The sequence below is a fragment of the Anopheles arabiensis genome, chromosome 2 (genome assembly GCF_016920715.1).
Source record: "Anopheles arabiensis isolate DONGOLA chromosome 2, AaraD3, whole genome shotgun sequence".
Classification (NCBI taxonomy): domain Eukaryota; kingdom Metazoa; phylum Arthropoda; class Insecta; order Diptera; family Culicidae; genus Anopheles; species Anopheles arabiensis.
In genome coordinates, this window is record NC_053517.1 from 45,255,017 (window position 1) to 45,267,996 (window position 12,980).

General features: G+C 39.4%; 1 protein-coding gene and 3 non-coding genes across 4 annotated transcripts in view; 2 read left to right on the forward strand and 2 right to left on the reverse strand.

Annotated features, from left to right (window-relative positions):
• Nucleotides 1–12,980, reverse strand: part of LOC120895453 (polypyrimidine tract-binding protein 1) — a 272,802-nt gene that overhangs the window by 227,827 nt on the left and 31,995 nt on the right. The window lies entirely within an intron of this gene.
• Nucleotides 7,493–7,564, reverse strand: Trnaw-cca. The gene has a single exon. It is a non-coding gene; the product is annotated as a tRNA-Trp (tRNA).
• On the forward strand, nucleotides 8,314–8,386 carry Trnak-uuu. The gene has a single exon. It is a non-coding gene; the product is annotated as a tRNA-Lys (tRNA).
• Nucleotides 10,636–10,709, forward strand: Trnai-aau. Its single transcript has one exon. It is a non-coding gene; the product is annotated as a tRNA-Ile (tRNA).

Genomic DNA, 12,980 nt, shown 5'->3' on the forward strand with positions numbered 1-12,980 from the left:
GAAAGAATTGCAATTAAAGCATACACTAATTTCCTGGTAGTTTAAGCATCATGACACCAAAGTGGGAAAAGACGGACATTACGTTATAGTGTTAGATGAATACTTAAAATTTTGAAGAATTTTGTTGTCAAATATTGATTAACAGATGTCAACAAATTACCTTAATGATGACAACCGGAAGTCATGGAACAACCAACTAGAGATTCAGTTTCTCTAGATATTCAACATGTGTCCGTCTTTACCTATCTTCCCCTGGAGTTTACGAGATAAAATTTGAACTCTAACAAAAATAACACCCACCACTTATTAAGTTCAAGCATCTACAACTCCGACTCCGGGCGACCAACTTTATCTACTCCGGATTTTTGTCAACTTTACCCATCACTAGTAAACTAGTAAGGTAATTAATATTAAGCGTCATCGGACAGTTTGGAACTACACGGATTTAAAAATTACGCGAAGAATATTAACTTTACTCAAACGCTAGTTTACAAATCCTTGTCAGTCCTTTTAATATCATATCTTAACAATCTTAACAACAATTTGAGCCTGGTTACTTTTGATCAGAGCATTAGCAATCGGAAAGCTAAATAACTATTTAAAATAAACTATTATACGAAATACTTCATTCCATCCATTTAAGTAATTCAATCGACTATCGTACATGAATTTCACATCACGTTGTACAAGTTTGCGGAAAAAAACCTTTAATCGTGGTAATAAAAATCAATCATCCTTACTCGAACAATCTATTGTACCTTTTAGCTATGAGTACGCCCTACTGCAACCTAGACAATAAAACGGGTTAATTTACTTTTACAATTTCGATGTTTACTTCCCAGCGCCTTTTTACCGTAACTTGGCATATCACATCAGTCATCATATCAGTCATCGTGCACTGTACCGTTCACTGCTGACACTAGATGCAAGTGTGTGTAGTAGAGTATAGTTTGGTGGAGTGCATCTTCGCAAGGACCACTTGCATTGTTGCATCTCATCTTCCCAGTATCGATGATTTCAGAGCATAGAAGGCGTCATGCAGGTGCGGGTGGATGTGAAATTTATATGAAACATTTTCCCCACAAATTCTCGAAAGCCTAGCGAGCAGAGGCAGAGCAAAAATCTCTCCAGTCGGTTAGAGGAATGTGCACGCACAGGCCACAACCGAACGGACGATCCCGGGCACAGCTACACCGAACCATCTTTCCCACTGGCCACGATGGTGCTGCAACCGTTTTACAACGATACGGATTGGCGTGTTCGGTCGGCTTTGGAGGAGGCAGAATCTGTAGTTTCAAACTCGGCAAAGAGCGCCACGTTCGGTTGCGGGTGCAGATTGGAAAGTGCAGCTAGTATTTTAATTAAATTGTCACCCCACCGTGCTACGCACCGCATGCTATATTTGGATTACGTACCGGAAGCAAATGGCTGGAAAGCCGTGTGTTTGTGTGTGTGCTGTGCGCTTATTCTGCTACTACTATCTATTATGCGACGATATCGTGTGACGTGGAGCAGTTGCATCCCGTCCCGCTGCATGCTGAGCGGAATTACTGGCCTTTGATACGGTGGCGATACACGCTCGACAAGGATCATCATGACGGTGTTACGCTGAGAAAAAGGCTAATTTTGAGAACGGGGTCCACCACCTGGGCCGATCCCGCACGGATAGACGGCACTTCGGACGCAATTTAATTTTGCATCCTTACTGACAATTTCATTTGCAGCTCAAAGTGAAACACCCCGCAGTGTGCCTATTGTGCGGATGGCTGTCTGTAGTTGCTTCTACACAATAGCATCTATGGGAAGGATTTTGGTCAAGATTTGAATTTATTAGTAGTTCGCCAGAAGACGATTTTCAACAGGATAACTCGGATGTGACACTAAGTGTCAGGCCAATGGTAAAAATGTAATCGTACAATATTGGCTGAGACTTGTTTGAGGATAAATTAGTGTCGTTTCAAGTAATATATTCATAATTTTCATAGTTTCAAACCGTATTTAAAGGTTTAGTAATGATATTAACACGAGTGGAAAATACATTAATTTCCCAGATCCAAAACTAATAAAATTGCTAGCTCGCGGTATGATTCACTAACCACCCTGCTTCGAAGGAAACTAATCAAATCCGCCGGCTAGAAAAGTTGTGCTCTGGTAGCACAGTAACTCATGCTGGAATCCTCTTCCTTTTTTTACCGGTTTGCAGAACTACAACCACGGTGAAAACAATCAGCCAGCATCCGTTGGTAGTGCATATTACCCACCGCGGTCGTTCGCAATCTCACATCCCGTTGCGACGAAATCGGAAAATGAAATCCATCCATAACGCACCAACTCTCCGGACTGTACTTCGGACCACCCGGACCATCTTTCTAGAGACATTGGTAATGGGCGGATAATATGTATGTGGCCCCCATCTCCGTACACTACGCCGCTGGGGGATAATATTTCAAAGCCTTTGCACTCGGGCCCTTTGCAGACGGGAAAACGACTTCTTTTGCCGAATCCAGGGGCGCGAGCGCTTGTCAGTGTGCAGCTAGCTCCGGCCGCTGAGGTTTATTTTTCTCCGGCCACTCCGAAAAAACCCCGCCAGGTGCCCGAAGGAGAGTGGTGTTTTCGGGAGGTGGAAAAATGGTTAGTGAAAATTGTTCACGCCCGCCCAGGCCGGCAGACACAGGGGCACAGGGTAACTATTTTTAAAATCTCACCAACTCCCACGAGCTTCGCACACGCCGAGGTCTGCGCCGAGTGTGCGCCGGTTTCTTTAGGCCGGTCGCGGCGGTTGAATTGTTCACCGGTGTGACAGTTTGCCTTAGCCGGAGGGGGGGTGGGGGGGGGGGACAGGTAGGAGAGAAGGCGACGGTGCAGACACATTCCTGCAGCTACGGTGCATACACTGTGCATGGGAGTGATGTTGTGGATTGGAAAACCGAAGGAAAATATGTGTCTGCGCGTGGGCAGAAACTTTTCAATACGACAAGGCGTTTGCACGAAATGTGGCCATGTGGCTTGTTCTGGCTGCATTAACGCTAAGCTTACGTCAAACAAACTAAGCATTTTTTTCATTTTTGAGAAAGCTATTATCTTGTTATTCAAATGTGAAAATATGTAAAAATTATGGAGTTATTTTAAATGTATTACAAAAGTAGTTTATGTTTTGGACACTTGGTGTAAGGTATCCAGGTATCCTGCAGGTTGGAGACCACTGGTGTAAAGTATCCACAATACCTAGCCAACGGTTTATTTTTTGTGTGAAGAACGAATGATAATGAATGATAATAAATCAACATTACATTTAAAAAATCAGACTAAAATTTCTTCCATCAAATATGGTGATACCAAATTGATGACAAAAATCAAAGCCACATATATAACTTCTACAAACACCAAACAAAAAAAAGCATTATCCTCGAAGAACGGGCTTAAAAGTTAAATTATATTCTGCATGTTATTTCAGCAGAGGTAAAACAAATTAAAATACTTTTGCTCTTATTGTGGTCCCGTGGTACAGTCTTCAACTCGCACGATTGAACAACATCTCCATCGTGTGTTCAAGTCTATAATGGACCGACCCCCGTAGCAAGGACTGACTATCCTATCCGGCTGCTTGGAACTGAAAAAAGTCTCGAATGATCTGAATAAGGGGTCTTAACGCCAATAATAAGAAGAAAACCTTATTATCTTTTGACCCGAGTCTCTCTTTCAAAGAGCACACGGACTATGTAATCAACAAGGCCAACAAAAGTCTTGGTTATATTTGTCGCATGTTCACTAAAATTAGCGATCGTTTTTGTCTTAAGTCCCTTTATTGTTGTTGGGTCCGTTCCGTACTAGAATATGCCTGTATCATCTGGTCTCCTGTCCAAGTATCTCTGCTCCAAAGGATTGAGAGGATCCAGAGACGTTTTACGAGGATCGTATTTCGTAGGTCGCTGGGTCATCACTCTATTCCGCTTCCTTCGTATGACGATAGATGCACTCTATTAGGCCTTGCCAAGTTGGAGCACTGTCTCTCGGTCGCTCAGGCTTCTTTCGTTACTGGCATATTACTTAATACGGTTGATACTCCTGCCCTTCTATCGCGCTTACATTTGTATGCACCTTGTCGCACCTTACGTTATCGTTTTCGTCTCCAGTACACGTTCTTGATGTATAATACGTTACAAAAATTCTTGATGGATATGGTTGCATATTTAGATTGAATGAAAATTAAGTTGAATTAAAGCTAAAAATGCTAAAAATATAAATTCCCTAAAAATGAATTTAACTAAAATAGTAAGTCAATCAAAAATTACTTCAATTTTGTCGAATTGTTCAATTTTAAGCTTACTGAGGCCCAAATAATTGCTTAAATTACTACAAATTACAACGAATGGATTGATTGATTAATTATAGTGCGGTGTTTTATTCAACCCTTTTATTTAAGATGTTTTGATCAATCGAATGTATCAATCGATTATTAATTTCAATATAAAATGCTAAACACATTTTTCCGATATTCCTATATTTTGCTGTGGTCAACCGTACGATTGAATTTAAAATAAATGTGGAATGTGATCCCCAATTTTTATCTCACGCTACTATTTCTTACCTAGCCTTGTTCGGTTCCTCTTCCACGACCGTTCCGCGGTACACTCTCTTACACTCGTCTGGTAAAATTATCCCACAACAAACGAAAACCCCCAAAAAACCGAATGATGATGTTAATGATCGGTGTAAATATACGCACACGCGTCTCGCCGGTGAAAGAAATGGCTCATAAAAAGTGCTCATGAAATGCGTGAAAATCATAAAAAATCTACCGTTTACAGCTGCGCCACCAGCAGAACAGGCACAGGGATCGCCGTAGCGAGAACGCCACTAGAAAAGAAACCCCATGCCGATATGGGGTCGTGTGTCCGTCACTTTTTCTAGCGCACACTTTTAATAGCCAAAAGGTAGTAGCGACAAAAAAAAACCGAACAATCACACCCCGAAACAACTGAAGCATTTTTTGTCCTTTGCTTTTGTATTTGACGGTTCTGTTTCTGGCGGGAATGCTGGTTGAATTGAGTTCCTGATCGGGAGCGAGGGGACCGTGGACCACGGTGCGGGACGAGTTCGGTAGCTACCATGAACGGCCGGACTCGCTAGCCAATTAGTCATTGCCGGGGCATAGTTTGCATTATTGGCATAGCTCACCGTGAGTGGATAAACAAAGTCCGTACCGCCATCCGATGCTCGATGCGTGTTTGATCGGACGCACGCCCCAAAAGTGCGCCATCGGTGTTCAGCGGTGTAAAAAGCGATGAAACTGCAATGAGTGATAGCTCGGCACTGGTACGCTTGACGTTTATGGATCGGGCCCTCCTGTTCTACATCGTCTGCACGCGCCTCTGCTCCCGGGGTCCCCTTGGCCGTGGAGCAGTACCGTAATGCTGTGCCGATGAGAGTGCCTCGGTATCCCTTTTTCATCGTACGCACTGGCGAGTACGCTTGCGAGCATTTGGGGAGTTTTTTGAGGGTGGTTTATTTACCCGCCATAACTGTCGGGACGTTGACAGGCTAATGCAAAACAAACCGTGCACATGGGGGCCTACGAGCGATGGGCTGGGACGGGTTTTTGTTTTGTTGTTGTTCCTCTACTTTATGTTGTTGTTTGATAACAACTTGCGGAATCGGATGTACATTCAGTGTAAGTAATGAGTGCTGGCCGACTTGCATTCAATTAGTGACGGCATTAGTGAATTCAATACTGAATTGATTGTGAAACTATGCGATACAAATGATGATTGATAATGTCCAACATTCCAATTGCATTCCAAGGTGTATATTTATGATGAATACGATTACCATTTTCGGAAAGTAGTGTCCATTATAGATATATTCATGCAATAAGCCTTTATGGATATTATCTAATATTATGCTATCGAGAATTATGTTTTGTGTGTGATAATTCAAATAGTTATAATAATAACCAAAGGAGTTCTCAGAAAGGTCGTAAGGTAGTGAACGTTCAAATTCTACATTACCTACAATTTCCCTTGATTTCTCTTTTTTGTGCCAATTATATTATTTTCAGGAAAGTAAATCTTCCATTTCTACTATCCTTGCCGTAAAAATAGATTACTTTCTTCTCATCACTGCATGGCACTCTCCTTTCAAATAGAAGGCGCCCGGCATATGGCGTGGTGCGTGATGCGATATGTACCGCCCAGCAGTAGTGTGCTGCACATGTCATTCGACAGGTTGATTGACAACTGATCTGACAGCGTCTATTTGTTTCTGGCACCCGTTCGGCAAGCGGACACCTATCATAGAGTGGTTCAGAGTTTCGGCTGCATCGTTTGCTTCTGCACAGCTCAACGGCGGGCAATTGCTTCCAAAATTCTCCCACGTACCGCGCGTGGTTGGCTCGAAGCAAGGGTTCGAAAAACAATCGTAGCTAATGATGTTTTGTCACACCTGTTGTGCTACCGAGCTGATCGAGGAAACATTGAGGATCGTCGGGCGGGGAGTGCACGAATGTGTTTTACAAAATTGTGTGCAATGACACTAAAGTTAAAGGAAGACACAAATGTCTATTTTTACGATTTGTTCAAAATTGCCTAGTATTTGTTTTTAGCTCGTTTCACAAACAAGGTTAGAACGATGTGTGGTGTTTGGACTTTTTTTAAATTTAAACAAACATTTTCAGCTCAACCCCTAACGTATCAAAAGAGCTGGCGATTTTAAATTTGATTTGCGCCTTTGGTTATGTAACATACATGTTTATATAGCTACATTGCATGGTAGCTATTGCATACATTTAGGCGGAAATATCGAGAAGCATCGCTGGCACTGGTGCAATTGTGCGAGTTTTCCGTTAAATATTTTCCTAGAACTTGCTGGCACACCACATCAAAGGCTTCGAAGTTTCTGGACGAAACGAAATACATGAGACAGCACAAACTGTCCAGTGCATACGGTGTAAGGCACCAATACAATCGAGAGAACACCGTCTTTCTCAGTATTGCTCCAAATATTGATACGATTGATTATTCTTTTCACAGATTCAGTTTCATTCCTTCTTGTGATGAGTTCAGATCGTGCAGCGAAATCGCTATGGTATTTTTTGTAGTTTGGTGAGCCTGTGAAAGACGTCGTCGATCAAATTTAAGATTATTTACTTTCAATCTCTAGAGAACATGTTCGCGACCAAATTAATCATTTGAGATTTATTTTCCACTCTTGCATATAAAAAGATGGTGTTGTGCGTAATGAACTTCGAAACATAAGCGACATTTGATAGAAAACGCTTCTTCACTTAAGGTGCGTAGTGGTGCGCTGGTATAGTCGTTCAGTGTGTTTGTGGTTCCGCTAGCAACTCATTTACCATTACCACGTCCGCAATGATTTGGTATCTTGCATTGGCATCGGACATGGCCTGAGTGATACGTTATGTGCATGGCACTCAAAGTGTTTAAAATTAACTAAAAAAGGGCCGGTAAAAAGCGTGCAAAACATCTTTTCAAGATGACCCCGACGTGATTTGAACACGCAACCTTCTGATCTGGAGTCAGACGCGCTACCGTTGCGCCACGGAGTCCTTGCCTCAGCTGCGGAGACAATACCGGTACAGATATGGCGCATCGTTTTCAAGCTGTAATATTGGATTGTTTTATTTTACAACCATTCGATATCACACGACCGTACAAAATGTTCTATTCACTACCGATTTACTGCATTAATTTTAACAAAATCTCAAGTTTGTGAATGCAGTGGTTGTATGTCTTCCAATTTTTTTTTTTGTCAAGAACATACATGATTCGTATATTCACAATGAGGCCGTTGTTCAACAAGGAACGATGTGTTCCGTAGTCACATCAGTACAGGTGTCTCCCGAGATATGACTTTATTTGGGACCGAACAAATATCCCAAAGCATTTCGTAAGTTGAATATTTGTCAATATAAAGTTTACACCCGAAGTAGAAGAGTAGGAATCTATAATATCGTATTTATTATTTAAAATAATGTTCGATGATGTATTAATTCTACTACAAAAGTCGTTTACACGATGAATATCTATTCATAATCGGGTAGTTGGGGAATCTTTGTAAATTGGTATGCAACGGTTATCAGCAAAAAATAAAAAATACATCAATTTCTGCTCAATGACAACTTTTAAATGCCGAAATCGTTGTATCTGCAAATCGTCGTAACTCGAGGGGGTCGTAACTGATGGGACGCCAGTATTTCGCAGTAAAAAGAAAAATCGATAATGACGTCATACGTGAACATGCGCGCAACAGGTATTGGTAGAAGCATTAGGGTTGTAGAGTTCCCTTTCGCAACTGGCCCGGATAGCTCAGTCGGTAGAGCGTTGGACTTTTAATCCAACGGTCAAGGGTTCAAGTCCCTTTTCGGGCGACTAATGCTTTCTTTTTTATTTGAGATGTTGCAGGTTATTGGTCATTATTGTTTACTCCATTTTTTAAATATCTCGTAGATTACATTTACTCAGGTTCCGACAATTACATTGATCTATAAATCACATTTACTAAGCATAGGTTTGGTCGGGTCTATGCCACCTTCTAAGACGCCATACCTGGAGGGCACCAAATTAAGAAATCGTCATAATACAATTGCAAGTTAAAATATGATTCAGGACGACGCATTATTATTGCATTATTATTGCATTATTATTATATCAGTAAGAATTCGCAGGTTGTCCCTTTGTTACAAATTCTAATACTAAAGTTGAGTTAAGTAAAATGTTCATTACAACGGCTGTTGAGGATGACAGAAAAAGTTTAATGTGATTTTTACAATCAAAATTCAATACTTTAACGTTTTTACATAATTCTTATTGTTATTTGTTAGATCCTAGATTTGATTTTGTTAGATTAGTTAGATTTTTGTTTGCCTGCGTATTTTGTTTTGGATTCGTTCCAGGAGTTTTTGAGCGTCTTGAAATGTTATTTAAAATGTTGGAATTGTAATGACCACTGATTTTACAACAATTAATTGACAGAAGACTGAAGAACTGAAGGCGGAAGAACTGAAGACGGAAGAACTGAAGACGGAAGAACTGAAGACGGAAGAACTGAAGACGGAAGAACTGAAGACGGAAGAACTGAAGGCTGAAGAATTAAGGTGAAACGCTGAAGATGTTGCCTAAGCAACGATCCAAAGTAGAATGGTTCTTTATTGTGACACTTCATACGATCGCACAGTTGACATTATTATGGTCATAATCCGTTCGAATAATTTAACACTATGGCCATGTCAGAGGTTAAATTTGCCGGATTTTACAGAATGTTGAAAACAACGTAAAACCCTGTTTGTTGATTTTTATTTGGATGCTCGGTAGTTGATGGACTGTTTAATTCAAAGGCAGGTGACACGGAAATAAATAATCTACTTGGAAACTCTAGCTCTGTTGCATAGTACGCATACGATAAATATTTACTGTGTAAAAGAAGATAATAGACAAGTGTACTAAGAATTTATCGACAGATAAAGTGAACACTGAAATACACTCGAAGTCCGTGTATGTATTTCGGCCAAGAGGTGCCAGAGAAAATCGATACGGCTCTGCATTTATTGCATTAGATTTATGAGCCATAGGCTGTGCAATTATTTTTTTGCAGCTAAGTCAATTGTGCATGCTTCTTCTAAGCAACGAAGTTGTTGGTAGCTTCAATAGACCAATGATTGAGTCAAATGGCCGGAAAACTTAGCTTATACTTAGCATTCTTAAGTGTGCGAAATCTTCCAAAAATCATTGAAAAACTTAGTTTAGCTCAAAGTAACAAATTAATCACGTTAATAGTTAAAAGAAAGAGTGAGTTTAAACCTCCACACAATTTTCAATTTAACAGCTTCACACGCTAAGCGTTTCTCGGCAGTTCAGGTTTAACTAGAACTTTTTGTTTCAGGGTCGATTAGAATTTAGCAATATGACTATCCAGCAAAAATAAGTTTTCTCTATATTTCTTCAACAAGCTCATGTCAGAAGTGGGATTCGAACCCACGCTTCACAAGTGTCCTCTTACTCAGTTCGCTCATATATTATATCCAAATCTAAGAATGACTCTAATTGATTCCTATATGCTATGGGATTCAAGTAGAATCACAGAGGAGATGGTTATACGAAGGATTTTAAAGGGAAAGGAAGCTACTTGTGAAATCCAGATCGCTCAGCAACATACTCTTTCGGAGAAAAGCTATTCAAGAGAGTTTAGGGCGTTTTTCAGTATGTATGACTTTAGACCTTCAGATACATCGAGAGATAGTAAGTATCGCATTATTAAACCATTTTGCAACAGCTAACAATGTGAATGCTCGGCTTTTGAGTCTGGTGCCTTAACCGCTCGGCCATCCTGACATGCTGCATCTGATCGTAACTATTGCGGCATAAAAATCAAACCCTAACGTTCACCTCTCTCTATGCTGCCGTTCTGGATGGATAAAAGCACTCAGGCAGTGGTGGATAAAAATAAACTGAAATAGATTGTCCCGTCTTGGAAGGGTAGGCACCGGCATTTGGAAATGTGCGGCACCACCACTCAATAATTCTAAGCTCGCTTTGTTTCGGATGGTAGCTTAGGGGAAATTGTTCTACCCAGGAACAACATGAAACACCTGTACAAGTTTAAGCTGTGTAAAGGTCATCTGGCTCCATAGCTCAGCTGGTTAGAGCGTCGTGCTAATAACGCGAAGGTCGTGAGTTCGATCCTCTCTGGAGCCAATGTGTACTTTTTTTTCTTTAGCTTCCTTTGATATCTGTATTTTGAAGTTATATCAAGAAATATGCCAATCGACATTTCATGTATTGCTTATAAAATCTTATATTGAAATTTTGCATCAACTTTTACCTAAAAGAGTAGATAGTCTTCGTTGTATCGTGCCAAATGATTTGACCACTAACTTCAGAAATAAAAAAAATCTTCATTTGGCAGACCAGTCAAACTAATTGTCAATACAATCAGATCGCTTTGCTTATGAGCAAAATGTAGTAAACATGTCCTCATCGAAGATATTTGTTTGTATAAAAGCGTTCTCTCAATCTTGCAAAAAGTGACGGACTGGTTTTGAAAAGATCTAATGGCTTGATTTCCATATAGTTTGGTTTTACTTACGAAGTTGTCTATAAAAATAGTCAAATTGATAATTGATTAAAATCTATTTGCTTCTGTGAGTACATTTTGATGCATTGAAAATCTTTGTTCTCATTATCTCGTCAATATTAGATACTAATAGATGTTTTAAACATTTTCTTTAAAATTCTGTTTCTTTAGCATAGATTTAAATAATATCAATTTAGTTCTTAACATGCTTTTCATTTAATTTATTTCAAATCCTTCAACTTTGTATTTGATAACGGCCCGTAGACGCTTTTAAAATCGTTGTAGATTGCACGCTCAACTTTATACGGACTTTTTTCGATCACCGCTAGAGTCCAGACAATCAATTTTATGCCCGATTTCTTCTTTGGAGCAAATCGCTTCTTTGGCTCCTCGTATCGCTTGATAGCCCGGTAGATGAATAGTCGACATAAATTGAGTTGAGACAATTTCTAGTTTATAAATTTGAATTTTTGGCAAAAGTTGCAAACACAAAATAGTTACTTATTCCCGATTTGAATTCATTATGCAATGGGACGCCATTCATCCGACTCTCCCAATATCCGTGTTGTTGTGAAATGACAGTAGAATACAAAGGTGACATTCCTTGATAAGGAGAATATTTAAAAAATCGTTATTAAAGCACTTTATCATCACTAAAAGCACTAAAATGCATGGTAAGTTTTACTGTTATTCGTGTTATTTGAGTATCTAGGCTAGATCGAAAACCGATAACCCCGGATTAACGGCGTTCCACTGTAGTTTACAAAAAAATTGAACTGAACACCAAGGGTACGTTTTCCACAATAAATAGAAAATAAGTTAATCTGTCAAAATATATCTTTCTGTTCGACACACAGTGGCCAAAACACACAATACAGAAACACTCGAATAAATGTATGCATAATAAATGCACTTCACGTTGCCACAATTGCTGGACCACTTTTTCCATGAACTGTCAAAATTAGAATTACGCGTATCTCTGAATCTGCTTATAAAAGATAACTCGGGAATCGCCTGAACAGATTTCTGTGTGGAGCGCAGAATATCCGGCCTCATCGAGACACGACCTCGCTCGGATACTCTAATAACACGGATAATGGGTTCATGTATGTTTTTATCAAAAGTTCTTAAATTATTCTTAAATGTTGCATAATATGGTAAAACTCTGTCAGTTTTTATAAATTTCATGTTTGTGTAACGAACATCTTTCAAATTTTCATGAATTTCAGTGTTTTACGCTATGGCAATGAGCTTGGATACCAGTTTTTGTTTCAATATTCGCCTCAACTTGTAAAAAATCACTTTTGTATTGAACTGTCGTTTTTCATGTACACGGATACAGGGACAGCCGAATAAGAAGTACTCGGAAAAACGACGTCCCACTGTATTTTTTTTTTCAATCGGCACAATTGCCATCGAAAAATACTCCTCATCTCAAACAACAAATTCCACAAATTAATTTAGCTATCTACGATGTAATTTCAAATTCAATAAACAGCCAACCGTATATTGGAGTTTAATTTTAATTTAACTGCGTTTGAACGGGGTAACAAACAAAAAAAAAAACGCATTGCAAATGCAAAGATATACCATTGCTAAATACTGAATTTTAAATACTTTAGCTAGATTATACATTTATAGTTTGGCCTTGTGTTGTAGCCACAATTTAACCGCTTGTTCGATCTAATTAGAGATAATTAGAAGCTCTATTTAAGCATACTTATATTTCAAATCAAACGAAATGGAAAAATACAAAAGACAGCTATACAGCTATTTGGCGCAGTTGTGACCCATTGTTAAGATAATAGTGCTAAAATGCATGTTTCTAATTGATTTATGTACCTATTTAGTACTTATTAAACAAAATATCGATGATATTCAGATGTAGAGCG